General features: G+C 40.5%; 1 protein-coding gene across 3 annotated transcripts in view; it reads left to right on the forward strand.

Annotated features, from left to right (window-relative positions):
• Positions 1-24,692: 24,692 nt before the first annotated feature.
• Positions 24,693-25,940, forward strand: part of EXOC2 (exocyst complex component 2) — a 125,595-nt gene continuing 124,347 nt past the window's right edge. The window contains exon 1 of one of the 3 annotated variants that reach the window (XM_032689453.1): positions 24,693-24,806. The gene's annotated coding sequence lies outside the window, so the exon portion shown is untranslated. Of the gene's footprint in view, positions 24,807-25,450; positions 25,613-25,940 lie in introns of those variants that run through there. The other 2 variants (XM_032689461.1, XM_032689469.1) reach the window with 2 other exon arrangements.

Consider the following 25,940-nt stretch of genomic DNA (forward strand, 5'->3'; position numbering starts at 1 on the left):
CCACACGTAAGATGGTTGGAATAAGGGCAGCTCTCTCCAGCACTGTAATATTTGCTGGAAAGGCAAAAGCAATTCAGTGTTTCTGGTCCATGGTGGAAGTAACTAGATGTTGGTAGAGCTTTAGGATGTTTCTCTGAGGAACGTGAGAGCTTCCATGAGAGCTGGAAGACAAGAAATTTTTTGAAGGTATTGAAATAAGGTCAGTAAAGAAACTGATCTCTGAAACTGTCTCTGGTTTGGATGCAGCAGGTGTAAACGAAACCTATAAGAGTAAATGAGATGTCTCTTGCTTGGGCTAGGTTTATACTGTAATTGAATGCAGGAAAAATCCCTCACTCTGCACCATTTGCAGCAAATGAATTCAAGCAGGACAGACTTTTGTCCAGGAAGAACTCTCTTGTAACTTTATTACTCCATACCTATATACAGACTCTCTACCAACCCTGGATCTGAGCTCTCCAGCCAGGCAGATGTTTCTTTATCTCCCCACATACCACACACCCCCATGCGACTGCTTCCAGCCACAGAGAACAACCATGCTTCAAGCAGCTTTCCAGCTTGACCTTGTGATTCTTTTCACACACACACTAATCTTAGCTCTGGCTAGCTCAGGACCACAATATTTTTGCTTTAGTATTTTCTTCTTCTTATCATCCAGGTGGCTGATGTTGTCCATCCAGCCGCTCCTACAATTGAAGTACTGACAAATAATGTAAGGATAGAATTTAAAAAAAAAATAAATCTGTCTTTCTTGGTTTAGGAACTTCAGGCAGAAACACTAAATCTGACCTAACATTAGCCCTGCCCCTGAAGGTTTAAATCATTCTGTGATTCTAAATATGATCTTTTTACACCAAAGTGTCTTTTGCTGGTGAGTTATAAAAATTTCCATCATGAGGGATATCTAAATAATGAGGGATTGCTTTTGTTCAGCAGTCTATAGGGTGGTGGCCTGTGGACTGGTTTAATCAAAACTTATTTTGCTATTTTGTTGTGTGTGCTCCCTATTGCAGTGTTTTTTTAAGTCTTGCAACCAAGCCAATTTCTTTCTGCAGCTTTGCATCTTCTTTTTTTCTCTTGTTCCTTTTACTATGTATTGTATATGCATACACAAAATGAGCATCCTTTACAATTCTTTATTACTAACATTATCTACACATAGTCAGCTCTTCAATAGTTATGTTCCTTCTTTAAAAAGTCTTTATAGTCATTAGAAAGCTAATGCTAAGCCTTATTTCTTTCTTTCAAGGCTTGGAAGGACATATAAATCATCGCAATGGGAGCTTGTAAAGACAATATTAAGCCAGTATTAGCCTGATGTAAATATTTCATGACTGAGCTATCAGCCCTCAAACCATTATGCTTACTGCTTATTTTCTAGTATTGCAAAGCTATTTTCACTAAAATATATGGAAAGCTATAGAGTGCCTTTAACCTGATATTGTGATGCCTTCAGGCTCTTACGTGGGAGAGTGGTCTCATGGTTACAGCATGGGGCAAGAAGACCTTTCTTCATTCCCCACCCTGAGAAAGATTTTCTGCAGGACTTCAAACAAGTCATCAGAGCAGGTGGAGCTGAATGAACAGTGGAAAAAGTTGATTAGAGTTCAGTATGCACAAACATGCAAGGTCACAACTGAGGCAAAATTTTCCCTGCCTGGGCCACATACTCTTCTTGCCTTTAAGTATTGGGATATACTTTGTTGCTTCTAAATATTATTTTTAACTATTTCATAGTTATATCACTATAGTAAATGAATGTTTTCTAGATTGCACTGTGTAGGGGGCTTTCTGTGAACTTCTGTAGATAACTGCATGTGCCTTTTCCTCGTCTTTCTACCCCCTCCCTTCTTCTATTCAGGTTATCCAGGAAGCTCTCAAGAATCAAATCAAATTAGTAATTCACCATTGACAAAATGAGCTGTATTGTTATCAGATATTAACATAATTATTCGTTGCTATTGCTCACATAAATATTTACATGGTCTTTTTTCTGCAATGCTTTTATAAATCTCCAAACGAGGTTGATTCCTTCTGCTGAGAGATTTAATTGCTCATATGTGTTTTCCATGGAATGATGAAAGCCAGCTAGAATTACTGCTGAGTGAACTAGAGCAATCCAGGATTATCATCAATGGAAGTAGTGAATGACCAGTGACTGATGTAAGCAAAACATTACGGAGTATGAAGCACCTATAATTAGAGGGACATGATATTTCAATTGAACATTGCCATGTCAAACACGGGACAAATACGATACTTGTCTTTTACTCCTGAAAGCTTTTGAGCGAGAAATTAGTTAATTACAAAATGGCGTGTGGTTCTTATACAGCAAGCTAACTCACCCATTGCATAACTTCAGCAGAACAGGTCTCATGTACATCAGGACTGAATTAAGCAAGTGAGAGCTAAAACATTGGGAAACGTTCCTTTGGAGCTTGAGCTGACCCTGGATACACAAAGTGCTGCCATCCCATTACAAAATTTTAGTCTTTTATTTCATCTTCTCATATCTGCTAGGCTCCTTTCTGAAATACCTCAGGAAACATTATTCTGGGATCAGGTTGCTGCCGGGAAATTCCTTATCTGACTCCTTTAATTTGAATCGATAGCTCGGGTTTTTTATTTGTTTGCCCCATAGAATATATGGCTCCCAGACTACAGGGTGTTATGTCAGGCTATGTCAGGAGGCAGCTGGAAAGCTTACCTCTAAGGATACTACTTAGAGAGCTGGTGATTGTACTTAAAAGGATGCAACCCATATACAGGAAATCATGGAGATAAAGTAACCCTGTTTGTCTAGTAAAACTCATTTCTAGTGAAATCTAAGAGTTTCTGAGGCATAACTCAAAGCTGAGTGTGGTCAAGAAGAGGTTAAAACAGAACATCATTTCTGGAGGAGAAACCAAGCAGGTCAAAGTAGTTTGCTTTAATTAGAGGAGATGGAAAGCGGACAGAATATTGTTTTTTGAAGGCAAGACATAAGGGGTGCAGATCTTTACCTCCTGTACAAAGAAGTATGTATAATCAGAGTACTGGTGGCATACAGTGGACCTTAGGTGCAACTCAGTCCTCGTTTCCTGAGATTCTTTTGACACCACTGAAGTCTATGAAAGACAATCTTCTCTGGCAGTATTTCAAGAGAAAAGGGATATTATGAAATGCAGCAAGAGCAGAGAAAAATAAATGTTCATCAGTAATGTTCTTTTAACACTGTGTGTGTAGAGGGGGAGAATGAGCATGTGCACACATTTAAGTAATCTGGATTTAAACTGATTTTTAAATTAAATGCTGTCAGATGCACAAAAGGAATAGAAAAAAAATTGTTTCTATTCTGCATTGCCCACATTTGCATAAGCTTGGCTGGTAACAACTGTAAGTAAACAAACATATGAGAAAAACAATTCATATTGTTGCTGCTGCTTTAGGAGAAATAACTGGTAACCAGTTGTGGTGTTTCATACAGGCTTTGTTACATCTCTTTTTCTTTGCCTCTCTAAAGGGAAATAGATCAGGGCCAACACACTGTATATATTAGCAAGTTAACATACAGGGCTATACTTGCACTTTATTGTAAATGTTTTTGGTACTTCTTCTAAGTCTGTATTTACCTTGGGTATTTTCTTAGTTCACACATGTGAAATAACAGCTGGGACTTGCCAAAATATAGCAGTCAAGTGCTGTACATGTAGTAGCTTTAAAACTAACACAGGTGTCCTAGATCCCTTATGCAGAATAAACAGAAGCACACGATCAAGAGTGTGTCTAACTCCTCTCTTCTGGAAATGATGTGTCTTGAAATACTTGATCTGACCATTGCTCTGGTCTCTCAAGAAAGAAGCATCACATGGGTGAAATGCTTTTGATTTCTACAAACAAGTACACTGTCTTTTTTTTTTAATATAAATTAGTATCATTTCTTGACTATATCTATTTCCACCTTTTTTCCTTTTTTTTCCAAAGGAAAGGCAAATACATTTAATGAGCTCAGTTCACTCCTGGGTCACACCAGGAGCAGAAGGACAAGACCTCCACTGCTGGAAAGACCACCCAGAGAGCTGGAAGCTGCACTTGCCCAGGAGGGTGGTAAGGCAAGAAGGTCCCAGCAGTTTTCTTCCAGAGCCCAAGCCATGAGCACCAGCAGCCTCACCAGTAGAAGCTCAGGGGCCCCGGCCACGCAGAAGGGGCCTGTTTCTTTTCACTGTGAGTACACCTCATTTCCTTTGTGCTGGCAAGGCTGCCTGTGAACAAAACAATACCACTGTGAGCTGCTCAGTTTTTTCATACTGGCTTTTTCTTTTGTTTTTGTTTCCACGATTTTCCATTGCACTCCTCTTCCTATATCTGAAAGAGAAATAAAATAGAATATAGCAATGGAAGCTCCTATACACAGAGGAGGAACTTGCCATGGGAGTGCCCAGCTATAGCTAACTGAGATTGCATAAATTTTCAAGAATCCCAGTGATAATGCACAGCAGTAATGGAAATTCAGGACAAAATTCAGGCAATTCTGTTCTCAGATCAGTTTTGGCCACACAAAGATGATATACATAAATGTCATATGCCTGCGGGGACACCGGTGCCATCTTGTTGCCTCCATAACTGATTGGAAGTAGATAAACAAGCCTAGGCACATACAAGAAAGAATAGCAGCATGTTACTTCTCCCAAAGCGGTACTGCTTTGCAAAGATGACATTCAGAGTAGCATCCAAAGTACTGTAAGTGAAGACATTCACTTGACAAGTTCACTCAAGAGGAAGTTGCATTTTGCATAGTAATTCAATTGACCTACACTTTCTCATGAAAGTATGTGATTTATGCTGTCTGTAAGGATAGAAATTAAGCAGTCAGAAAAGAACCATCAATTCTCTGGAATTGGTGTACTCAGTTTAATAATCTGTGAAACTGGATAGAGGCTTCCAATACTAAAAATATAACTAATTTTGACAAAAGCATTTGCATTATTAGTTCTAGTATACAAGATGCTATGGAAATATCTGGGGCTTTGCTGTCATAAAAGTAAAAGCTAGAAATTTATTTCTAATTACACCATGAAAATGTTTTCCATAAAGAGGATAAAAGAATTACCTTCAGAAGAGTTATTTGTGTAAATGTCCAATGCCAAAAGACTTGTTTTCACTGCAGGGCTAATCCAAACTAAACTTCAGATGTCGTCCATACCTACACTGGGTCTCTGTGCTTGAAAGGCTGTCTGCTTTTTCCAGCAGTATCAGTTGATCTGATGAAAGATATTGCTTCTCCTCAGAGCTTACCTTGCTGTTTTTGTAGATATCATAAATCTTACCGAGTGTTTCGTCCTGACCTTTATGTAGAGGTAAAAGTGTCTTGGATTCAGAACTAGATTCCTGCATGCTTTTCTTGTAGATAATGTGATACATTAGGTTTTCCACATTGTGCCTGGCCAGGACAGGATTATCATGGCATTAATTGATTGCAGGAGGATCAAGTAAGTGGATTAGAGCTGCTTCACAACCAGGAAAGTTGATGATACTGAAGGTAAACTCCCTCACTTGGGGACATGAGATGAAGAAAGAAAGATTTAATGAACTGCTCTGAGAAATAGGAAAAGCCAGTTTATGTCCTTGTTTCACAGTATATTACAGTTGTCTCTTGGGATAACTATATTTTAATACAGTGCCAACTTTCTTTTTAATGTGATCCTTGAAACTTCTTTTAAGGCACCTAAAATGTCATGGCTTTTTCCTTCATCAATCAAAACATATTTTTTTTTAACCGCAGGATGTTTGTTCAGTAGAGCTCGCTGTTTTTCTTTCATTGATTTTCTTTTTAACATGTAGTTGTTGAAAACTTAATTTTGAGTTTAATCAGCTTTGTTCAAGATGCATTGCTGTTCCAAGTAGAATTTCTGGTATGTTTTCTGCAGTCCAGTGTAAGGGATGTAAGGCATGATGGATGATGTTTGTAATGAAAAGCTGAATGAATACAGGAATTCCCAAAGCTGCTCTCTTGTTCTGAAAAGAGAAATCCATTTCTTTTTTACTTCATGATAAGGAATTTACAGCATGAGGTGTTGGAAAAAAATTGCATCTGAAAAATAAATTCTTCTTCAGATTTAGTAGTAAGATGAGTTTTGTGGGTTTTGTCCTTTATATAAAACCTTGTGAATATAAAAACATTGAAAATGTTAGGGGAGCAAGTGTGTTCCCATTTTGATTTTATGGTCATTTATTAATCTTTTTATGTAAAATTGGCACTTCGTCCCCTGGAAAATTATGCTCCTATCTGTATTAGTGTTGCTCACCCGATGTTACTGGCAAGTACTGGTTATTCCTACTTTTTATTCCTGCCTAGGAAGGCCCACAGAGTCCCCTAATGCCTGACAGATTAATTTACTATCTTAGAAAACTGCATATAGTAATCCAAATGCATGGTGCTAAGTTTTCAGCAAGGTAAGAATGTATTATTGCCAACAGTTAACTACCCAAAATTCAGCAATTTGGGGCTTTTCTATTATTCTCAGATGGGAAAAAAATTAGCAGCTTGTCCTACATCAGGGTCCAGGGAAATGTGTTCTATGGGCAGAAGGGTTCTGTGTTGTGACAAACAGTATCTTTCAACACCACATCCATTTGAATGATTAATTTAAATACTGCAGTTGTCTGCCCAGTGACTTAATTAGCATGGTATGAAATTAGCATGAAAACTGCAAGTCCCTTCTGTAAAACAACTCAAAAATATGATCTCTTCCGCAAACCCATTATAATGTAGCCTAAATTCTCAGCCAGTGTGAACCTGCATAGCCTCCCATTCCAGATGTGGCTTTGCACCAACTCAGAATCTTGCCCAAATAACTTTTCCTCTCCTAATAGTGCTGCACAGTAAAGAAGTGATAACAGCTTTACATAAAGGCAAAACATCAGGTCTCAGAGGTCCTGGAGCAGAACAAACAGCCTTACAAAGAGTTCAAAGATGGAGAAGTCAAAGCACACTCATCCAACAGCATAATCCTGAAACTACAGTGACAAATAAGATAGTTAACTAACAGCTTCATTCTGAATTGCTGAGTGCAGACAGATTTGGCCTCTGTACCTGCAGATTAAGTTGTTAGCTAATATGATTATCTTGCTGATAACACAGAAATCTCCCAGGGAACAAGTTGTGCCTGAGCCACCTCTTAAACCCTGACAGGTTCCCCCAACATACCTCTCCCCTCACATCCACACTTTCCTCCCCCTTTGACTTTCCTGGTGCTCATTGCCTGTGAGGGGCAGGGATACATGAACTCTCCATCATATATGAGGGAGTATCATGAAGAGCTGGGAGCTTCCCAGGGGATGGCACCAGTGGCATGCTAGAGGAGCTCCTGACAACTGTCACTGATTTCGGAAGGGTTCAGTATTACTCTTCAAGAAACAGATCTCTAACCCTCATGGCTGTAGAGAAAAATGTTAAATCTGAATTTCCAGCAGGTCAGAAAACAAAGGATAAAAGAAAGGAACTCCATTTTTTTTTAGTCAAAGATCCTTTTATTTTAGTTTCTTGCTTTCTCTCCAGCTGCAACTGAACCCCAGGGCTGCTGCTCTCTGAGCAGGAGGCAGCAGTTTGGGCCAGCAAGGGAAACTGGAATGAATTGGGCCTCTCTTTTCTCTCCTTTTTTCTCTGTGTATCCCACACCTGCAGGCAAGGTACAGAGCAAGAGGCCCTCTGCCACCACATCCAGGGTGTCAGAGCAGAGGACTGGAGGAGGTCATTGTGGAGGTGTGCACACCAGCATGATGGGGACCATATGAATGTGGCTGTAAGGTCTCAGCTGTGTGTCTTCAGACATGAGAACACGCTGCTTCCCAGAGGCACTTTTGTCCATGCGTAAGTAACCCCAATGCCCACTTTCAAAAGAGGCTTTCAGATGTACCCCCAAAAAGGAAAAAGGAAGTTTTGAAAGGTGAGATCTGAGGAGAGGAAGTGACTCATGGCGTCAAAGAGAGATGGGCAGGGAGTGACAGATGGCCAAGGCACCAGAAGTGATCCCCAACTGTGCTGAGTCGTGGGAATGGGGGCAAGGAAGGAGCCTAAGGCTGGGGAAGCTGAGTTTCAGGAACAGCTACAGTCCTACACTTGCCTCCTGGGCATAGGGTTTTTAACGCATCCCACCACAGCCTGCTCCCAGGCTTACTGGAGTGCCTGGCTGACTATGCGTGTGGTTTGGACATGAATCCAGATGCTGTCCCAGACAGCAGAGCCCTGGCAGGCCCCATGGGGTGCCAGCCACCGTGCAGATAGCACAGCCCCCTGGCATGGCCACCCTGCTTTCCCTACCTGCGTGAGCACACCATCACCCACTGCAGCGCTCAAGACCTGCTTGCAGCCCTTCCAGCGATGGTCCAAGGGGAGGAAGGGCATCTGCAATTTGGGTGAAGAACAAGAGATTTTTACCCCCATTTTACATTTTGCAAATAGCTATCTTTTGTGACTTTAAAGCAGTAAGAGCAGACATAGATGGGGTCTTATGTGGTTTCATGAGAGTTGTGACATGAGAGTGATGTTTGGTGGTTTTGCTCTGGTCCTTTGCAGAACTTTGTCAGGGTGGACTTGTATACAGTGATGGGATACTTTTTTACCTGACAGAGGCATGAGCACTTTTCCTGTGCCCTCTTCTGCACCTTGTAATCTGTTCACGCTCTGGTAGAATGAGTTTTCTCTCCTAATGAGGAAGCTCTAACAGTCATGACTTTATGAACACTAAACGAGGAATTTCCTGGCTTTCAAACAATTTCCCCCCTTAATGATGGTGTTCTAATAATATCCTCTTTTTTTTAATTAACTGATCTCTACTTGATCCCTCATGTGCAGAGTAGTCAAATAATAAACTGGCTGCAATTCTGTGCTGTGTCTCCTAGAAAGGAAGTGAGCCAGAGATAACATGATGTTACCTTTTGTTCCTTTTATTTATTTATTATTTAAGTATCTTTAATGAATTATCCTGTGGACCAAGTAAGGTAGATCAGATAGAGTACTCAATTTGACTGTTGAATTAGACCATTTTTTTGTTGAGATCAGTAGTGTTACAGAACTCGTAGCTGTAGTCGAGATGTGCACTGCAGGAATATTACCAGTCAAAGTTTTACTGGCTTTTACTTTTTGGCATTGACTGGTCTATTTGTAATGTGTGTGTAAAGAGAACTGCATATTAGTCAAGCGCTTCAGGCATCATTTAAAGCATCTTCTTCCCCAAAACACTACAGAGCGAAACCTAGAAAATAACTATTTCTTCCATTGCTGAGGTCACAGAAATGGAATTAAAACAAATGGCAAGAGTTTACTGTAAAAGCTGAAAATATTGCTCTACAATTATATGTTAAAAGGCTGTAGGTAATTACGTTCTGTGTGCACCTCCAGAACCAGAGATGAAGCTTGGTTTGAAAAATGTTGCAATTAAGACCTATGACAATTCATCAAGGAAAAGATGTATACAGTATCACAGAATCATAGAATGGTTTGATTTGGAAGGGACCTCAAAGATCTAGTCTCAACATTGCTTCCATGGACAGGGACACCTTCCACCAGATCAGGTTGCTCAAAACTGTTTTTCCTTCTATGCCCAGAAGAAAAGGAGTCTGTTGTAGAATCTTTCCTGAGAGTAACAAACGTTAAGAATCAATTCTTGTGTAGATGAGCAAACGGAGTTCATCCAATCTTCATTAATTTTACTTGGTTGTTCAAAGAAACACTGTTTTTGTGTGTCAGGTCCTGCTATTGGAACTTTTGTCCATCTTCCTCTTAGGCTTGTCTGCACACTTCGAGCTTTTAATTTTTTTCCCATAACTATTAAAGTAGGACTTGCATCCTGAATATATTGATCTGGAAAGGGCAAACGAATTATATGCCATTTGCTTTATCGTCATGCCAAACTTCTTGGGCTTTTTCTAGGATCTACTTTTGTTTAAGTTAGACCCTATTGAACCTTTTTGAAGAACCTTCAAGGTAATTGTAACAAGAAATCGTGACTTACACTTGACATTTTTAGCCTTCTCTTGTAAAAGTGGTCTGGTAAGTCCATACAGTTCCTTATTTATTTTGTTTTCTAGACAAGGTAACACTTAATTAGATCAATCAGTGACCAGCTGATGGAGAGCCAAATCAGTAGCAAGTCATGCATTATATCAGTCCAGATTTTGGAATGCTTCTCTGTGACAGTCACACAATCAGTGCTTCATGACACTGTGCTCCTCACTCTTTTATCCAAAGAATCATCTTTTCCCCAGTGATTACCTTAGCCATCAGCACTTATAAAAGAGTAAACACTGGCAACCATGTGAAGCAGCCCATGTTGTAAATAACTTCACTTATGATCTGTGCACCCAACAGTGTTATGCTGATTCAGAAGCAGAGCTCAAAAGTATGTTCTAAATGATAATGTAATATATGCTCTATGGCTATCTACATCATTTCATCCTCACCACTGATGTGTATATTTTGGCATGCTCAAACTATTATGAGTTGTATTAATAATTGTCAAGACCAAATTTAAAAGACTCTTCCAATATAATTCTATGTGATTCAAGCATCACTATCCAGAACTTTTGCATCTGTGTGGATCTTGGTGAATGAGCAATTAGTGTATTTCTTTGAAACACAAAAGACAGCCTAATTCTTACTCCATTTTCTTCATTGGTAACCCCAACATGCTTTTTCTTATGTTTATGAGAGGTTTTGGGCTCCCTCTGGTGGTTTTGAAAAATAGAAAACTTGCACAGAACATAAATCAAAACCACGATAGTTTTGTGCATAAGAATTTATCGTTTGCAGAAGGCTGCATGCCTAATTCCTCTTCTGGCTGTTACCACCCTTATTTTTAAGCTGAGCTAGTTCTTTTATAGAAGTCTTTTACTGTGGTGATGTATCTGGAGAGAGGAGAAACACATAGTGATATGTCAGAGAGCAATGAGGTAGGTTATTCTGCTAAGGGGCTTTGCTTTCATTAACGGTTTCATGAACAAGACCTGCATGTGTCTGTTAGTTTTTCGCCTCCTTCTTCCACTAGTTTTTCAGCTCCTGCGTTGGATTTGAAATTAATCCATAGCTATTTACAGTGGGAAAATATTGTTAAATTATTTTATTCCTTGTAGCTACTGTGAGAATTAGGGATAACATAAATGGAGAGTCAGACCCCACTCTTAAACAGTCATTTTCTCAATGTAGTGTTTATGCCTGGAGGCTGAAAGTGAAACAAAAAAAATAAAACATTGACCTCAACAACAAGTTTCTCATTCTCCCCAGGCTCACATACATGGATATGCCTTTTGCTGGTGAAAAGCAAACTTGTATAGGAATGTTCCACATTAATTCACAGCTAATTACAAACATACAGAACATGCAAGGTGAAAACTGCTTCTGATCATGTTCTGCTTCTGCTGAAGTCAGGACTGGTTTGCAGGTAATCTGACAATGGGCTAGAATTTCAGTGCAGATGTATGCACGGGGACTGAAGCCCAAACTCTGAAGTTGGGATGCTTGGCTGCTGGTTGTGAATCTGCTGCATGACTGCTGCAGGAGCACTTGGGCAGCCAGGTGACTGTCAGAGCCCAGGAATGTCTCTGGGACAGTCCCCTTACCTTTTACTATGTACATTTTCCCTTCTTTTTCTCCCAGAGCAATCGTATGATGGTCTGGAGGGGAAAGTAGGAAACTACCTTTGATCTCCAGGAGTCCAGAGGCAGTGTAGTTAAATTTCCTATAGTTTTTCCTGTCTTCCTAAGGAGGAAAGCTTTTCTTTCCTCTTTTTTTTCCCAGTGCTAGTAGGGAAGGAAAGAAGGGAAGAAGAATTAGAATTGAGAAAGAGTTTTACATGGGCAAAGATGTTGTTTACCTTTGAGTTACTGTAAATTTTTGGTTGATTAACTTGATCCTTCTGTCCCTTTTGATTAAAATTCAGGAAAAAAAATCATTTGCATTAAAATAACATGACTTCCACCTTTTTTATTTTGATTGTATTAAGCAGACATTATTGGATAATTTGGTCACTGGCCATAGGAAATTGCCATTTAAGTTAATATTAGAGTCAAATTCTGAGTCAGAAGAAGGCTCCAAATCAGCCTGCGTCATGTAAAAGGGATGAGAAAAATCCTGGTCCCATGTCAAAAATGGCAGTGGTCTCATTTGGTTCCATGGAACCAGGATTTTTACCCAAATGACTCAAAGTCTTGTTCAAATTTATGTATGTATATAATTAATTATATTTCTGAAATCAGCTGGTAGATTTCCAGGTGACCACTGCTTCTGAAGGTGTTACCGGTCTTATTTACCTATTACAACGAGGAAACATGTGAGGGATTTATTTATTTCTTTTTATTAGTAACAACTTTTATTCCCTTTTTATTCCACTTTTATTAATAACAACTATTATTAAGGAATTTGCTGTCCTGAGTGCCAGCAAAGGACTCATTCCTGCAAGGTGCTCAACACTCTGTTTCCCATCCAGCAAGGCACTTAGTCATGTCCTAATCTTAAACATGGGTCTAATCCCCAGGACTTCACATAATAGAAGCTAACGACCTCAGTACCCTGCAGATGTGACCTCCAAACCTCCTCTTCATTGGTCTTCTGCAGAGCTTCCATAGTTTTGTTATAGTAATATGGTAAGAATTAAACCAATGGCATTTAAGGTATTGTTTTAAAAATACTGCACAAAGATAATACATGCTATATCGTACAGTAGATCAGTTTTCAAACCAGGAAAATGAAGCTTTCTGCAAGCTTGAGCTCCTTTGGTTTTTTGTACAAAGGGGAACACTCTTGCAGCATCTTACGTGGTTTTGATTATAGCATTTGTGATTCTTTAAATATTTATTCTTCAGCAGTTAAGAAACTTGGTGAAGGGGAACTTTATAAACATTTATCATGGATCAAGTGTTCACATGGAAAAGAAATGAGGCACTTTCTTCCTATAGGGAAGAAGTACCTTTTCATAAAAGCTGTGGCCTCAGTTCAGCAGAGCACCTTGATCCAGGACAATGATTGAGTATATACCCAGCCTTACAAACATGCCCGTTTCTGTAAAGGTTGTCTACACTCCCCAAAATGCCTAAGTGCTGCTGTGAATTGGTGCCATTCCAGTTAGCTGCCCATGGATCACTTCAGCAATATTACATATGCCATTCAGCATTCACAGCATGAAGCTCTCCAGAAGACAGATGAGTAAATGCTCCCTTCACCACCTGAAAGATTTCTTTGCTTTGGGGTGATTGGCAGTGGTGTCATGTGAAACACCACTGGGAAAATTCCATTTGATTAAATAATTATCACATATGACCAAAAAATGTACCATTATGTGTGGACACAAATTTAAACTCCCCAAATTCCCTTCACTTCCTTGCTCTATTAATTTCTCTTTTATAGGCAAGTGACACAATTATTGACTTTAAACTAAAAAGGTTGCAGGGAAGGTATGGGTACTCTAAACTTAAAATACTCTGTGCTGATTAAATTTTTTACACAGCTTATTTAAAACAGCTTCCCTGAAAAGAAGTGGAAAGTGCATCACTCAATGGACCCCAAGTAGTTTTCAGCAAATTCAATCCCACAGAACCTTTCCTAGGGAGAGGCTGGAACTGAAAGGAGATTGTTTCTGCCTCCTACTGCAAATAATTAGGGTCTCTTTTTGTGGCCCAGTTTTTCCAGGCTCTATCTAGGCAGAATTCTCAGTGACTTTAGTGCAATTAGGAGTATTAAAAAGACTTGCAGGGTGGCTTCCAGTTCTCCGAACAGTGAGAAACAATGAAAACGGTGTGTACCTCATAAATAAATATGATTGACCAGTACAGGCACAGCCTGTGGTTTAAATGGGTACCTGGGGTCAGGGCAGCTGGGCACCACTGGCTGCTTGCTGTGACATGTGATCATGCTCACTCTAGTAGTATTCTAAAAACAGGATGGAAAATATCATGAAAATGTGATTGAAAAAGCAATTCCTACTGATATTAAGATGGATAAACAGAAAAATCAAGGCCCTGCAGATGCTGGTGGAAAACCCGTCATCTCTTCCCCACTTCCACTCGTGGATGCATATGCTTTTTGTGCTCCTCTCCCAGCTACCCTCTATAAAGACAGCCAAGGTAGTACGAGTCTGGCTTAGGGTCTTCAGCAATGCTGCAGTGCCACCCTCAGCTGACACTTGCAATATCAGTTGGAGAGAACAGATTAGGAGGACATTTGTAGGAAAGGTTGGCTGGTCTTTCTCACTAAGTTTCTTTCCTTTATTAATTTTGTTCCTGTTTTAGGCAAGGATGAAAGTCTGGCACAGCACCTTCTGTCATCAATGGAGCCCCCTTGTGATTTTTAGTTTTTTATTTTCTGAAATGCTTTGTCCAACTAAGTCTTCAGATATCTTCCAAACACCACTTTGTCTACAAAGGCTTCCCTGTGCTAAAGGAACAGTGTTTCATTCCTGATACTGTGTGTTTCTGCTTGATTGGGCAATATTTCTGTATTCTGGGCAGATTTACTCTGAAAGTGGCATCACTTCACCTTAGTCGGTATCTTTTGCTGGGATTAATCCGAACAAGCTTGACCTGTTGAAATGTAATGTTTCTCATACTAGTTTCCCAAACTAGTGAGGCCGTTGCTATTTCAGGTGGCTTAAAAATATGTGCACAGTTTGTACTTTGAATGTTTAATAAGCTTAAAACATGAAATATATAATGCAGTTTGAACTTTCAAGTGTTATTTCATCACCAAAAAAGCAAAGTCTTGAGGCTCAGCAATTGCCTTTGTCAGAATGTAAATTCCAGCATGTAATACCCAGGCTGTATGTTTCAGGAAATCAGTATTAACCTATTAGTATGCAGTTTTCCTTGGAGAAGAGCCATCTTCACACTGAGCCTGTATTCCTGCTTCAAACCTTCCTGTCACTGTTCCGTATCCACGACCCAGCCTAAGGCTGCCTTTGACGGTTCTCCAGCCATTTCCTGCATACTGCACTAGCACTAATTGAAAATTTGGGTGGCCTTGCTTATTTATTTTCCTGGAATGTAGTGGGTTATATTTTCATGGCACTTTCTCAGCAGTGCAACGTTTCAATTTCAAAACCACTGCAATATGAGGAACAGTACCCCCCAAAATTAAAAAAATAACAATAAAAAGCAGCATATCTTTGATTAATTTTTACAGTAGTTCTTTTGTGAAAATATATAATGGAAAAAGAATTCAGTGTTGCTTTTGTCTCTGAAGATCAGAGGCAAGAGAAGCTATTTAAATACATGTACAAGATGATCACATGCAGACACAATGAGGCATGAAACTTTAAATGCACAGATGCCATGGAAATGAAAAGATAATATAAAGTGTATTCTTTGCAAGACTTACAGAGTTCAATAGCTACATAATGTATGTGGAAGGAAGAGAGAAGCAGCCCCTCCATCACTCTCTAGGAATATTCCAGCTATGTCTGGATGTGCCATTGGTAATAGCGTCGTGCTTTGCCTCCCTGGATTTCTGCAGGAATGTAATTCTGCAGCAGACGGGGTTAGTATGTCACCGTTAGCTCCGTGCTTGGAGGTCCATGTGCTTGGGCATGAGTATCTGTAGTAGATTTCAAGTTTTGATTAAAACATTTCACCAATTCCTTGACAAAATTTCAAACTTACATAATTTTTTTCTCTTCTTGCCTAATTATTTTGGTTTATAGCAATTTTTTATTGTGCGTGCAAAAATTAAAGCACAAACCTGTTTACTTTTTATCTAATACACTAAGTGCAACTATTGAAGTCTTTTGGGAATCATGTTTTGTTCCCCAGAATGAAGGCATAAGGAAGTGTTTAGCAATAAATACACAATTATGATGCTGATCTGTATCTCAGAAATTATTTGGAGGAAGAGTGAACTGAAGATAGATTCTTTTTTACCTACAGGCACGCACCTTTAGGATTCCACAACTGTTTGAATTTATAGATGTTTCGGAATGGAGATAAAACTGGATGCTGAAAGGAAAAGAAGTTTTAAAAAAAGAAAATGTCTGCTCCTATTTCTGAGTTTTCAGGATGCCATTTTGGGGTTTTATCTATAACTCTGATATTTGAAGACTTTTTATTGGAGCACTAAACATTTCTTGTAATTGAGTAAAGTAACAAAATAAGCAGTATGTGGGGTTTTGTTTGGTTGGTTTGTTATGGAGTTTTATTGTGGGGGTTTTTGTTGTTTGGCATTTTTTGTTGTTTGAGGGTTTTTGTTGTTTGAGGGTTTTGGGGTTTTGTTTGGTTTTATTGTTGGTTTTGTTTTGTTTTGTTTTTTTTTTAAACAGAGACATTCTCAAATGAAAATGTCAGCCCTAGCATTCCTCCATATTTCCATTTCCTTCTTTGTGAAGTCTAGATCTCTCCAGTGGGGAAGTTCAGATTTTAACTGGACCTCTCCAGCCTGCTCCAAATCCTAGTGAGAAGCTTCACATTTCCCAGTGAGAAGTTAAAAAGTGCCCCACGCTAAGGGTAGAGTATCAAAGTATCTGACATGCATACTGTGCCTTGTTACAATTAACAGTGAATTCTGGTTCAGGATATTATACATTCCCTGAAGTGAAAGGCTGAGAGAATTGGGATTGTTCAGCCTGGAGAAGAGAACACTTCAGGGTGACTTAATTTCAGTCTTCCACTACCTGAAGGGAACTTACAGGGGCAAGACTATTTACAAGAGCTTGTACTGACAGAACAAGGAGAAATGGGTTCAAATTGAGAGAGACTAGGTGTAGATTAGATATTAGGAAAAAATGTTTTACTGTGAGGGTGGTGAGGTGCTGAAACAGGTTGCCAAGGAAGTTGTGGATGCCCCATATCTGAAAGTGTTCAAGGCCAGGCTGAATGGGGCTTTGAGTAACCTGGTATAGTTGAAGGTGTCCCTGCCCATGGCAGGAGAGTTGGAACTAGGTGATCTTCAAGGTCCCCTTCCAAGCCAAACAATTCTATGATTCTGTGATTCTATTAGGTGTAATACAAGTGAGTAAATGAGCACTTCACTTTATACTTACGGCTGGTTAATTTTGCCTTGTAAATGAGAACAATAACCAACTGGGAAAGATGGGTTAAAATGGAAGAAGACAGTGTTCCCCCAGCCCTGTATCTCTGCCATGAGGGTTTCTCTACCTTGTTGAGGATACAGTCACACCATCAGCTTGGCATTTGGCACAACAGAGACACAGCATGGAATGGGAGGACCCTTGTGGCAGGCAAAAGGGGTGCTTTTAAAAGTGGGTTTAATGCACATAGAGGAAATTCTTGTTGTATAATTCCTGGAGCACAAATTTAAAATAAGGCACCTTATGAACTTGCTAGTACATCCTGCTTCTTAAGGAAGGACTGACTACAGCTTCAAGAACAGCATTGTTCCTGTAGGTGCTTTAGCCACTTCTTAAAGGCTTCCAGTGAATGAAATACAGTTGATTTCATAAACAACCTATACCAATATTTTGCTGTCATCAGTGTTAGAGTTCTTCCTAATGCACTTTGCTATAGTGTCTTGTATTCATCATCCTGTCCCTCCCAGATATGGAAAACTGACTCTTAACCACTACTGTGGGACTTTTATCAGGCCTTCAGAAGTGTGTGAATATTGCCCACAAGCTGGATTGGATGTGCAAAACACTATTATTATTATTATTAATAATAATAAAGTAGAAACAGGACAGAATTATAAATATAATTATAAATCCACTCAGATATTGACCATATTTTAAAACATGTGTCTCAAAGTAGGTTCTACAAGTGTGTCTGATGGTCATTTGGTTCTTTGAAAAAACAGCCCTGAAATCTGTAATGTGCTTGAGAAATTTTACTGTTATTGCCGGTCACGCTACTGCAATAGGCCAAGTCACGCAAATAAAGTGAGTCAGGGTCTCAGCTATGAGCAGAACAGGACTGGGGACTGTATAAGGCTGAGTCCAACAGGCTACTTAATGTGCATGCCTAATTTTAAGTATTTGAGTTCAGTACTTTTGGTAAAGTGAATAATAGACCTGAAAGTGTTTTCAAGTTAATGGGAACTCATAAGTGCTTTCTTGGATCACAGCCCAGGAGCTCAGCACATTGCAGGGCTAAATACAGATTTAACAGTCTAAATTTAGGCCCCTCTGTTTTAAAACACTGACCAACATTCTTCTTAGAAATTTCTGTGGAAATTGCTGTAGTTCTGAAGTCAAGGCCAAACACCTCTTAGAATTCTGCGTCTAAGAATAAATGTCACTAAGAAGCATTAAAGACTAGGACTGTAGTTCATTAAAATCAAATATTGTCATGTGTTTGACAGGTTTCAGATTAAGCTGTATGATCTGGTACCTCTGACTGTACATTTAAGGCATAGATCAAGATTCACATTTTAATGTTAATTGCTTGTCTGATACATTAAAATAATTTTATCTCTAAAAGGAGCTTCACACTTATATCTAACTGATGTAAAATGCAACCTCTTGCTAACAGCATACAGCTGTGATACTAATTTGAATGTAAATTATCTAAAAAGTTAAGTTTTGAAAGAACAATTATACTTGGGCCCAGGCTGGATAGTTTATCTTACTGATTTTTGCCATTCTCATTCTCTTTTCCCCAGCCCTATTTTGTAATTTTTCCTTTCTTTTTCACCATAGGAGAATTAGAGATCAGGAGGTTGGGAGGAAGAAGAGAGGAAAGAAGAGACAGATAGGGAATCCTATGAAGACAGAAAAAAAAAAAAAAAACCAAGAAGGGATTTAGTAATAGATGGAATCTTTATTTGTAATATTAAACACAAAAATTCCTGTATCATTTCCTTTAAAATAAATATGGTTTTGCAGAGACACCAAGTTGGGCAAGTGAGGAAAACAACTCGGTTCCATCAAAATGGATCCAACTGATAACTGAATAATAGTTCTCTGTTACTCTAGTTGATTTTCACTAGGACACATTGGGAAGTGCTGGCTGCTACCAGAGCTGAGATATGGTCACTTCCAGTGGAGGGGAACTGGGCTGCTCAGGCAGCAATGAACTGTTCCACAGGTACAGTTCAATTCAGAACAGGAGATCTGATCTCTGCCCTCACTCAACATGATTTCAGGAGTCTGAAAAAATATCTGATGAAAAGCTTTTCCCTCCTTATTCCCTAAAGTATTGAAATTAAAGCAGTTGTGGCAGACTTTGTTCTTGCGGAAAAGCGGAACAGAATCTCACGCAGAATTTGAGGGACAAAACCTGTCAAATAATCTTTGAAACGGGGTATTTTTTTTTCCTTTGAGAAAGAAATGTGAAAAAATTTTCTGTTGGTTTAGATTTCAACTTCACCCCATCTATTGTTTTAAAATACACACAATGAATAAAGGTTGGTCCCCAGAAGTATTTAAACTGTGGCAACTTATTAGTGACACCATTGACAGAGCTGTGGTATACAACATTCAGTATTTTTAGCTGCACAAAGTAATTTAGTAATTTTTTCATTGGTGCTGTTTAGAGAAACAATGCCTCTGGGTCAGTAGTGCACAGATTCCTTGGATAGGCCTTGAAAGGGAAGAATTAGGGTGGTGTTAGCCAAGAAAGCAAAGGAGTGAGAGAATTTTGTGTACTGTTGGAAATGGTTTAAAGTGCAAAGACTATATTTTTTGTTTGATGTGGAAAAAGTGACTGTACGAGTTCTGGAAGAAAACTCAAAATACTATGTGAATTAATTGATGTTGTTTCTCTTGAATCATACCAGAAATCATCTGGGGGAAAACACTGATCAGTAAGTTGCTTCTTTCTCTCTCGCCTGTCAGTGAAGATAAATATATTTCACTTCATAATGAAAGTTTCTGGCTTAAACTCCCGGATAATGGTCAAAATGCTGCCAAGGTCAAAGAACTTATTTCTGTACTAATCTATTAAAAAAAGAAATAGAACTGTATGATTTATGTAGATCAGTTCCTGGATGTTGGTTTGACAACACAGATTCAGGTGATTTCCAGTTTAGGAGGACACAGAAAACAGCTGGTCTTGGGAGCAAAATACAACACAGGAAATCTGCTTGGCAACTGAAATATTTGTATGAATTTTTCATAAAATCTATGGCAACTGCTAGAAGCCAACATCTACAGGAATGTTCCATTGATGGATCAAGAAAATAAGAGGAAGTGGAACAAATGAGGAGAAGTAAAGTTGTGCAGTGATTATAGATTTGTTAGAGCAGACAAGGAAGGGTTGGGCTTCTCGGCTCTGCTCTTGGTTTGACTGCCTTGGCAGGCTACTGATCTCCAGTTAAAAAGTCATGTATCTTAATTTTAGTAAAGCTTTTGGCAATGTTTCTTACAAAGAAGCAAAGACAATATGATCCAGACTGACAATCCCATGGTGTCGGAAAAGGCAAGGCTGAGGAAGGGTTAGCAAAATGGGGCCACTATTAAATGGAGAGATGTATTGAAAGAGGTTTCTCAAGGGTCTATCTTGTATCTGTTACTTTTTATAAAACATCCCAAGAACAGAATAGAGGCTAAGCTTGTTACATTTACAGAGGACATGAAGAGGAGAGGAAATAAAAGTGTGTTAGAGAACGGAATAAGAATTCAGAGGGAATTTGTCAAGCTGGTGATGGGGGTTTTTTAAGAAAAACACAAAAGATGGTATTCAATAGGTGCAATAGACATAGCATTATCAGTTCCCCCGATACAGGAAGGGGAAAAGTAAACAGGATTACAGTTGCATAGAAAAAATGTAGAGTGAATCACAGGCTAAGCACAAGTCATCACTGTTAAGCTGTTGTAAAAAGGAAAATGCCATACGAGTGGGGTAGAAACAGGAAAACAGCCTGCAAAATAGGAAAAGCAAATATTTTGCTCTGCTAACCCATGGTACTGCTTCAATTTTAGTGCTTTTTTTCCAATGTTTTTCACCTGGATCATGCTTGGCTTGGGGAACTACACTTCCAAAATGACATTAGGTGTCTGCAGAATAGTGCAGTGGAGATCAAGCTTGATTACCAGTCCAGAAAACATTAAATATCAGGATAGTAAGAGGACTGTTTGGAATAATGAAGAAAAGAAGATACAGGGCCTTTAAATACGGTAAAGACTGTGATATGGAGGAAGCAAAGAGTCTGTTCTCTGGGCCAGCAAAGACAGACCTTTCACTAATGGACTGAAATTGCAGTAGAGGTTATGTTCAAAGTATACATTAGAAAAAAAGGCCTTTAGTGATAAGGGTAGAGAAACACTGGGAAAGATTGCCTGAGGAGATGGCAAAAGCACCATACTGGGAAGCCTGTAAGAACAAGATTGAAAAAACAATTATGTTACAACAAAAGAGTAGTTGATCCTGTCTTAGGGTAAGGGAAAGTACTAGAAAGGGTGATTTCTTAAGGTCATTTTCAACCTTATGCATCTTAGCTTTTTTTCTGTTCCTTAGATTTCCCTCACAAATTCAAACAGAAGTACGAAGAGGTCTGGTTTGGATGTCAAAATGTAAAAAAAAAATTAGGCAATAGCTGTAAGTTCGAAGGCATTCACAAAAGAGAACAGTTCTGGAAAGGCAGTTATACAGTGCAGAATCAAAATTAATCCATACAGTTTGTCAAGAGAAGGTGAAGGAGCAAATCTGCTGCATTTTACAAACATCTTCAAAAGGAAGATATTTCTGTTAACAAGAAGCAGGCTTGCAATGGACAGATGCTGCAGCTAGATGAATTTACCTTTTCAAACAACATTTACATTTCTATCAGTTATTTTTTACACATTAAGGTAGTGTGGTACATGTTAGGGTAACCACTGAGAAATCTTCAAAAGTGCAGTGATGGACTTGCCATTTCTCCAACTCTTTAAAGTAAAATGAAGATGTCTTTCTAAGAAACAACTACAGAAAGACCTAGGTGTGGGAATGGCTGGAGGAAATTCTACAGCTTTCAATATTCAGGTTAGACAAGACGATCATAATAATCTCTCTGGCTTTTAAATCTGTTTACTCAACTTTGTAGAGAGATGTAATGTTTACAGATCACTGTCAAATCTGCATAAATGGATTAGAAAGAGGCATGAATGAGCAATTACTCTTGTGACCTCTATGAGGTATAACTCTTACTATTTACCAGGTCATTATATTACAAATTGTCATTTCTTTCCTCAGTTTTAACTGCATAGATTAATCTCTTCAACAGCACCTGGAGTTCCATGGAGTAATGTATTTATATTAGCAGCATTATATATGACAGCAAATATATACTATATATTATGGTATATACATCATAAGTTATATATATGCGACATATATATATATATATTATACATACATATATATATATATTTTAACCGCACTAGTTTTCCTCCTTTTGTTCTAAAGAGACATGTGGGGTGGTGTTTCTTTTCTCCAATGGGGCACATCTGCAGCCAGTCACTGTCAGCTTTGTTCTGGAGTCACTGAAGGGGTAGGTGATGGTCACTACACATCAGCTGGTAAAACCACCCACAGCAGATTCAACAAAGTGCACCACACAGGAAGTTCTTCATTGACAGTATTATGCAGGGCCCCTGCAGATCATAAGATTCCAGGATGCTGGTCTTGGAAATAGGAGGATTTGCCTGTGTGGATGTCTGTGATGAAACTACATATGGCATTTATAAGGTTTCTGTTGTTGCAGAGTTTAGGCTGGTTGTGCTGTTCTGACAGATTCCCCAGGGCCACAACCTGGATAAAAGGCTGCTGAGCAGCCTTTTAGAAACAGCAGTTTAAAACCTCTAAAAGGGGAGACTAGGTGACATTTGTAGAAGCAAAAGGCCTCGCGGCTTTTCCTCGCCTGGAGGAGTTGTGTCTTCTCAAGTTCAGGCTCCCTCTTCTTAATCACCTCTTTAGGGTCTTTGCACTTACGACAGAAGTGAATATGCAGTCAAATCCACAACCAAACTTCAGTCTTGTCACTTGAACTGAATCTAAATTCATGGTTGTTTGTTACAAAACCTTGTGGTTAGACAGTTCCCTTTGTGGACTCCCACTGCAGTCAATGGACTTTATGGGACCAGGTATCTACTCTCAGATATACAGAGGGCATTGGGCATGGCTGAGACCCACATATGTGCTGCACTATGTGGGCCCTTCTGCAGCAATCAAACCTTTCAAAGAGTGGTTTTATTTGGGGCATCCAAATAAAAATTCAAACAAGATGTCACGGAGAAAAAGCAGAATTTTGAAATGGGTGGCAAATAGTTACACTGTGTTTTTAATGTGATGCTAACTTTTCTTGGAGAACTGAGGAGCTCATTTTCTGCACTGGATATTAGAAGAAAACTGCAGAGTCACTGGTTACAACTTTGGAGATAATTAGAGAAAAAGTAGGTACCAGCTGATTTGTTTTTCCCTAGAAAGATGCTGTGTAATGTTTTAGGAAGCCTAGAGGAAAGAGTCAGAAAAGTGTTGTTTATTCATGTGATGAAATATTACAGACTACTAATTTAACCTGGGTGGGTATAGCGTACGAAAAAAGTGAGAAAAATTGTGTTTCTTGGCCTTAATGCTTTTTATAGTGCTTAAGTTCTTTACTGTTTTATGAAAGGTAATTTGTTTTCCCACTACTGTTCTGGTTGGGTTGGATTTGGCAAAACTGAGGAATGGATTCTTCAGTGTTTTTTTCTTCTCATTGCTTTTCCTCTCCTTCCCAGTAAGATTTTGTCCGAACTTGGCTTTTGCAACTGAATATCAAGCAATACTAGCAAAAAGCGAAAAAGCAGATCTCTTGACCCTTTCCATAAGGAAAAGAACATGTGTTCAGAGGGCCCCCAGACAGAGAGCAGGCTTGTTAAGAAACATTTTTACTATTTCACAGGAAAAGGAGGAAGGATTTGCCCTACTGGGCGCTGGCAGCACTGCCCGCTTGCTTGTGCCTGCACTTTTCTCTGCCACCCTTCCTTCTGCCACCCACAGCAGTAGCACCCCCAGGCCCTCCCCTCACAGAATCACAGAACATTTAGAGATGGAAAGGACCTTTGGAGATCACCTAGTCCAACCCCCTGCCAAGGTAGGGTCACCTAGAGCAGGTGACACAGGAACGTGTCCAGGTGGGTTTGGAGTGTCTCTGGAGAGGGAGACTCCACGACCTCCCTGGGCAGCCCCAGCACAGGGGTGCCCACGCTGCTTCTGGGTGAGTTTCTGCCCGTAGGGACAGTGCTAGGGGGTGGTTTTATTGTCATTTATTGTCGTTGTTCACAGAATCACAGAACATCCTGAGCTGGAAGGGACCCATCCACAAGGATCATCAAAGTCCATCTCTTCACCCTGTTCAGTACATTACCAAGAATCACACCATGTGCTTAAGAGTGTTGTTCAAATGCTTCTCGAACTCTGGCAGACTTGGTGCTGTGACCACTTCCCTGGGGAGCCCGTTCCAGTGCCCAATCACCTCCCGGAATGAAGAACCATTTTCTAATATCCAACCTAAACCTCCCCTGACACAACTTCAGGCCATTCCCTCGGGGTCCTGTCGTCGTTGTCCCGAGCTGTTGTCAACGCTGTTATCATCATGCTTTTATTTTTCCTGTTGCTCCTCATCCACGAAGGGACCACCCAGAACTCCCGACGCCTCCAGAACACCCCGCTCGAGGGCAAGAGAGAAAAACGGAGTTACAGCACGAGAGAGCGCGAGGGCTGGGGCGGGGGGGCGGGATTTCTAAGGAGATGAGGCCTCCAGGGGGCGGGATTTTGGAGGCTTCCAAGGGGGCGGGATTTTGGAGGCTTCCAAGGGGGCGGGAGCGGCTTCCCCCGCCTCGATCGCTCCGCGCTCCATCGATGTGCTCTGGCGGCGGCTGGCGGCGCCTGTCGGTGCCGGGCGCAGGTGCCGGACGCGATCGCGACGGCGGCGGGCGGTGAGTGACCGGCCCCGGCCCCGGCCCCCGCCCCGCTCCCCCCGCCCCGCGCTGCGGGGCACCTCCAGATCCTTACCCCCCACCATCACTTCCCCGGGCGGAGGCCTCCCCTTTTCTCTCTCCATTCGGCCTCCCCCTGCCTTCCGCTCCCCGGGCGGGGTCGAGTTGCCGCGTCCCCGCCCCGGCTCTGGGGGGGGAGGGAGCTGTCGGCGGTGGCTCTTGGGGTGCGGGGGCCGTTACCCGGTGGCTTCCCGGCTGCAGCAGCTTTCCCGTGCTCCCTCAACGCCCTGGGAGGCCGGGGACAGTACAGGGCGGGGAAATTCCCGTCACCTGCGACCCCCGCGGGGGGCACACGGTGCCCCGCTGGGTGACGGCGGCTGCCAGAGGTCGGGCCCGGCAGCAGCAGCTCCGTGGGCTTTGCCTCTGTTCCTCGTGGCTGTCAGGGCCTGGTGGGAGCTTCTGGGCCCGCCCGCTGCTCCGGGACACGGAGCTGGTCTGAGGCTGTCTGAAGTCACAGAATCCATTAGGTTGGAAAAGACCTCAGAGATCATCGAGGCCAACCTCCTTGAGATGGTCGAGTTCACACCAGTGAACCGTGGGTGTGCTGGATGAGGGAGTAGGGGAAACGGGCGGGCAGGGAGAGGTGAGGTCTGACCTCTGAAAAACTGGTTATTTGCAGGACTGATTGGGGTTTAATTTATTTTTTTTTTTAATTTCGCATTTAGCGATACCATCAAATTTCAGACACAACTCCCCAAAAAACGAGTGGGTACTTACTTAGGCAAGTGCAGTAGGAAGGTACCAGCGTAAGAAATATGAAAGGAATCAAAATAACATATACATGTTGAGAGATGGTTGTTTTCGTTCAGATCTATCTGGAGGTGTTACACTTTTCTGTGACTTAATTTTTTATTTTTTTTTTTTTTTTACTTCCTACCTAGTTCTATATTTTTCCCTCATTTGCCTTGCAGTCCAGAAGGGTCCATGAGCTGGATGGCCAAATGTCTTTCCTCCTTACTTCTTCTATATCCTAATTAGGAACTTGAAAATGATCTCTTAGCAAGGGGTAGATATCTGAAATTTGGGATGATTTTGTTTCCAAAAGGGATGTTTTCGTTTTCAACATAGTCTTCC

The sequence above is a fragment of the Chiroxiphia lanceolata genome, chromosome 1, assembly GCF_009829145.1.
Source record: "Chiroxiphia lanceolata isolate bChiLan1 chromosome 1, bChiLan1.pri, whole genome shotgun sequence".
Classification (NCBI taxonomy): Eukaryota; Metazoa; Chordata; class Aves; order Passeriformes; family Pipridae; genus Chiroxiphia; species Chiroxiphia lanceolata.